The 6,000-nt window shown below is 42.1% G+C and overlaps 1 protein-coding gene across 1 annotated transcript in view; it reads right to left on the reverse strand.

Moving 5' to 3' along the window:
* slc10a1 (solute carrier family 10 member 1) overlaps positions 1 to 5,487 on the reverse strand; it is a 66,117-nt gene extending 60,630 nt beyond the window's left edge. Inside the window, exon 1 of the mRNA XM_072569191.1 lies at positions 5,358 to 5,487. The gene's annotated coding sequence lies outside the window, so the exon portion shown is untranslated. The remainder of the gene's footprint in view (positions 1 to 5,357) is intronic.
* Between the last annotated feature and the right edge of the window lie 513 nt (positions 5,488 to 6,000).

Consider the following 6,000-nt stretch of genomic DNA (forward strand, 5'->3'; position numbering starts at 1 on the left):
TCACACATACACTCCCACACTCACACGCACACAAACACCCACTCACAGACTTATACCCCTTTACACACACACACACAAAAAAGTTTGTGGAGTGAATTTGTACTTGCAGAATTATATTTTAATTTGCTCAAGAACTGCATGAAACTATGTAAAATTCTGTAAATCCCATTTTTAGAAATAGAATCAGTCTGAACATTGGGGCACAGACAGCCTCACACAGGACACTTCACACCTTCAGGGTGGTAAAAACAATGACTGCAGATGCTGGAAACCAGATTCTGAATTAGTGGTGCTGGAAGAGCACAGCAGTTCAGGCAGCATCCAAGGAGCTTCGAAATCGACGTTTCAGGCAAAAGCCCTTTATCAGGAAAGTGCATTATCTGAGATGACATGGCACCTATTGTTAAAGTTCACTTGAGAATGTAAGTTTAAAACAATGTTCTGTGATTTACATGTGAAAGAACTGAAACCAACATGGTCATCCTAAAAGATGAGAGGCTTAACAAATAATCCAGGTCTTTTTCAATATATAATTTCATGTGCATCACAATGTAAACTTTTGTTATAAATTCTGTGTCTTATGATCCTATACTGCTCAACCACCTGATGAAGGAGTGGTGCTCTGAAAGCTAGTGTGCTTCCAAATAAACCTGTTGGACTATAACCTGGTGTTGTGTGATTTTTAACTTTGTGAATTTAATGAAATGACTCAAAATTCCCAATTACCTGCCTGACAAGCTCAAGTTAGTAGAATACATTGACCAAGTTTCTATATACAACAAAATACTATAAACTACAATCTCTAACCAGAGGCAAACAAAATATAAAGTATCAACTTATAACCTATTAATTTAAAAACTACCCCTTCTTAAACCCCTACACAAATGCAGACTGACATAGATAAATGAAAAACCATAGATATTATGGATGGAACTTTTTAAAAAGGGGAACACAATACTTTAAGATGTCCTTTTGCTTCTTCTGAGACCTTCTAATCTCCCATCTTCTTCTTCATTTTCTTCCCAAGTCCTTTCAGTTCTTTGCTACAGACACAGGACACGTGGCCCACTAATTGTTCAATCTGTCAGTCACTGCTCAGATGAAGCAAACTATAGGCAAATAGTGACTGAGAATAGACAGCCATCTCCCAATTAGAATCATAGAGTCATAGAGATGTACAGCATGGAAACGGTACGGGAGCACAGTGGTTAGCACTGCTGCCTCACAGCGCCAGAGATCCGGGTTCAATTCCCGCCTCAGGCGACTGATTGTGTAGAGTTTTCACATTCTCCCCATGTCTGCGTGGGTTTCCTCTGGGTGATCAGGTTTACTCCCACAGTCCAAAGATGTGCAGGTCAGGTGAATTGGCCATGCTAAATTACCCGTAGTGTTAGGTAAGGGGTAAATGTAGGGGTATGGGTGGGTTGCGCTTCGGCAGGTCGATATGGACTTGTTGGGCCAAAGGGCCTGTTTCCACACTGTAATCTAATCTAAGCTAATCAAAAACAGACCCTTCGGTTCAACTCATTCTGTCCTGACCAGATATTCTGGATAAATCTAGTTCCATTTGACCCAATCCCTCTAAATCCCTCTTATTCATATATCCATCCAGATGCCTTTTAAATGTTGTAATTGTTCCAGCCTTCACTTTCTCTGGCAGCTCATTCCATACACGCACCACCCTCTATTTGAAAAAGTTGCCTCTTAAGTCCCTTTTAAATCTCTCCCCTCTCTCTTGAAATCTCTAGTTTTTGACTCCCCTACCCCAGGGAAAAGACCTTGTCTACTTATCCTATCCATGCCCCTCATGATTTTGTAAGCCTCTACAAGGTCACCCCTCAAACTCTAACACTCCAGGGAAAATAGCCAACACTCCAACCCTGGCAACATCCTTGTAAATCTTTTCTGAACCTTTTCAAGTTTCACAACATCCTTCCAATTGGAGGGAAACCAGAATTACACACAATATTCCAAAAGTGGCCTAACCAATGTCATGTACAGCCTCCCAACTCCTATACTCAATGCACTGTACAATAAAGGAAAGCATACCAAACACCTTCTTCACTATCCTATCTACCTGCAACACCACTTTCGAGGAGCTATGAACCTGCACTCTCTTTGTTCAGCAACACTCCCCAGGACCTTACCATTAAGTGCATAAATCCTGCCCTGATTTGCCTTTCCAAAACGCAGCACCTTACATTTATCTAAAGTAAACTCCATCTGCCACTCTTCAGCCTATTGGCCCATCTGATCAAGATCCCCTTGTAACCTGAGGTAACCTTCTTTGCTGTCCATTACATCTCTAATTTTGGTGTCATCCGCAAACTTACTAACTATACCTCCTATTCTTTATTACTTCTCTGTAAGGAGGGGTAAAGATTGTCTTTTTAGAGTCTCAGGCTTTCTGTTGCTATATTTTTAACACATTGGCTAGTTACCTCCCAAGGAGCCAATCAGAGAGTTATCATAGTGATGAGTCCTGACACACACAGTTGGTCCTGAGTAAAAGAACAATCAACAGACTGTCACTGGGTAATGTTGTTCCAAACCCACCCTGAGTGGTGACGAATCTCCAGTAACTTCCCAAACTGCCCGAAGAGGACAAAAGTGTCAATACAATTTACAATCAACTCCAGTAACTTATAACATCTCCTTGCACAGTTCCCTTGGTTGAAAGCAGTACCGTTTTCCCATTTGCTTCATAATTCAAAATAAAGAGAAATAAAATGATGTGGTTTTTACACTCCTGACTATTTGGTTGTTCAAGTGTTTGCAGCTGTTGACGGTTTATATGAGTGGGTCTTAACACAAGGTCCTGAAAGCTGTAAAACTCACATTGTGTTCTGGAGATTTCTTCTCCTGGGTGCAATGGATTCTTCAATGTTGTACCTTGTTGTTTTAAGTACTGATGTTCACATGGCTTCATCAGCATGAGTATTGGGTGGAGCTGAATGTCACCTTCAACATTAACCCTGTCAAGAACTGTTTACCTCATATAACAGATGTAATATTGACTCTGTGCAATACTGGCTGGTAGTGAATTGTGAGCACATCTTGTATTTCTCATTGTTTTGTTCTCTTTCAAATCTTCAGATTGGTGTGCACTGTGCCCAGTTATGGCCTTCACAACACACACCTCCAATTCTTTATTACTTCTTTGCAAGGAGAGAGAAAGATTGTCTTTGGAGTCTCAAGGCATTCTGCTGCTGTATTTTTCACACATTGGCTAAGTGTTTGGTCCTTGCCTCCTCCACTATTATGAGTTTAGTTTTAGCATTGTTCTTAGGGTGTGAGTATCACTGACAAGTCCAGTCACTGACAAGAGGTAGTGTCCCTATCTCTGAGCCAGGAGAACAGGGTTCAAGTCTCACCTGCTTCAGAGATGGGTAATAACATCTCTGAACAGTTGGTTAGAAAATGACTTATTGTCCATCTTAATTGCCTTTGAGAAGATGGCGTGTGTCTGTAAACCACTGAAGCCTATGGGATATCATAGCCAGAGAGTCACCTGCAATGTCTTTATTCTCACTCTCACAGCAATACACCTGACATCTCTAAATGATGTTCCCTTAATGGCCCCTTTGCTATGGACACACTGTTTCATTGCCTTATGTGGTCCTATTAAGATTACTGTATGTCCATGCAATGTGTGCATACATCTTAAAGGAACCAGTGCTGTTCGGCAGCCTGATTGACTCAAGCAATGCAAATTTCTGATTATTACACTCCCCTGCAGCCTGTACATTGATAGTAGACAACATTGCCTCAGTACCTCTACAATCCTTTGACCACCCTTTGATTTTTCCAACGTCCGGTCCTTCCCTTGCCTCCGATCCCATCTCAGTTTCTACTCACTGTCTGAGGCTGAAGCAGGCTGTGTGCATCTGTTACCTTGACGGCATATCTGCTCTGCGCCAGGACAGCTTGTTTCTACCTCGGTTCGGCAGACTGTCCTGTTCCCTCTTTACTCCACGGTGGCTGAAACTCTTGTCTCCCCCCATTACTCCAGACATGACGATTCCAGTGGCTAGTCTCCCAGCTTCACTCCCGAAACGTCAATCCTCCTGCTCCTCGGATGCTGCCTGACCTGCTGTGCTTTTCCAGCACTAAACTCTCGACTCCCAGCTTTCACACTCTGCACATTGTGCCGAACTCATCCTCCAGGGCCTGATTTACAAAGAGCCCTGTTCTCACTGAGTCCTATTGGTTCCAGTCTATGATTGATCCTGTGCTTCATTTTATAGTGCCCCCCTGCAAACCCTCCTGGGATGTTTAATTATATTATTTATACAATGTCCTCAGTATTGGTTTGCTCAGTTCCTTTGATTCAGTGCACAATGTGTTATTGAGCTTTGTATTCTATAGAGGGAGCTCCAACAGAAGCAAAGGGATAATTGGACCTCAGGCTGAAAATCTCAGATCAAAGCATCCAAAAGTTGTTTATTCAAATGAACATTCCCAAAGTATCAGGCCATGAAGCTCTGTCCCATCGGTGCAGGCTCTGTTTGTTTATATTTGTTTATATTAAGTTTTGTCTCTCACCTGTAGCTAAATGACTCCTGTCCACCTGGTGGCAGTGTTCTGGGGCAAACATGTATGACTTAGAGAATGGTGCAGCTAAATAACAAACGGTGAGCTAACAGCCAACCAGCCCTTGCAAGAGTATATATTTCTGGGTAAACAAAAATCACAAAGTCCCTATAGTGTGGAAGCAGGCTTTTCAGCCCATCAAGTCCACACCAACCCTCTGATGAGTATCCCATCCCTCATAACCCTGCATTTGCCATGGCTAAACCACCTAACCTACACATCCCTGACACGATGGGCAATTTAGCATGGCCAATCCACTTGACCTACCTCATCAGTGGAATTGAACCCAGGTTCTTGGTGCTGTGAGGCAGCAGTGCTCACCACTGAGCCACCATGCCACCTCCAAACATAAATGAAGAACACAGAATCTCAAAGATGGAATTTAGTCCTTATCCTCAATCTTCATCCAGTTGTACTGGATAGCAAGCAAAAACAATACATTTCACGTATCTCGGTACATGTGAAAATAATAAATCAAGAAAGGGGAAAAGTGATGGAAGAATTCTTTACAGAAGCACAGATGGATCTTGCAACATGAATCACTCTGCTGGGCAAGTTCTATTTTAAATTATAGGATCCTATACAGTTGGATGACATATTTCCCTGAATCAACTTTTGATTTAGACAAAGCTATGACACACCTCTGGAGCAGGCAGGAATTGAAGCCAGGCCTCCTGGCTCCAAGGTTGAGACATTACCACAGCACTGGAAGACCCCATTACTGGTTTACAGACTTCATTCACATGCACAGTTAACACACTTACATTTCGATAGCACTTAGCAGATGATGAATTATTCTGAAGTGGCTAGAACACCAGGAGAATTTCTTTTCTCTGAAAATAAAGCAAAGAGATCTTTTTCATCCTCTCAAGTGGGACTGTAGGTCTGCAGATTAACATCTTTCCTGATTGATGCTATTTTCAAAATGCAGCATTACCTCAGTACAAAAGTCTCTGGAGTGAGGCTTGAACCAACAGCTTTCTGACTGTGAGCCAACACTGACTCCTGAATATAATACTAGCCATTGTGAAGCCTGACACTAGTGACTGGTGGCAGCAAGCCGTGATGTTGTAACTGAAGTAGTTTTGTTTTGAATGCCAATCTCGATGAATTTGCACATGCAAACCTGTTTATGTGATTTTCCAATGTTTAATGCCCATTCAGCAATCTCTGCTTGTGGTTCAACAGCACTTCTGCCTCTGAATTTGGTCAACCCAACCTCTGAGCATGAAACTTAAACTGTTACACCAAAGCAGTATTGAGGAAGTGCTGTACTGTCAAAGGTACTGCCATTCAGTTCAGACCTTAAACTGGGTGGACATAGAAGATAAAATAGCAGGATGGTTCTATTGTTGCTCTGTCCAACATTCATTCCCTAATTAAAATCTCAAAACAGTCTTTCCAATG

The sequence above is a fragment of the Chiloscyllium punctatum genome, chromosome 4 (genome assembly GCF_047496795.1).
Source record: "Chiloscyllium punctatum isolate Juve2018m chromosome 4, sChiPun1.3, whole genome shotgun sequence".
In the NCBI taxonomy this organism is placed as follows: Eukaryota; Metazoa; Chordata; class Chondrichthyes; order Orectolobiformes; family Hemiscylliidae; genus Chiloscyllium; species Chiloscyllium punctatum.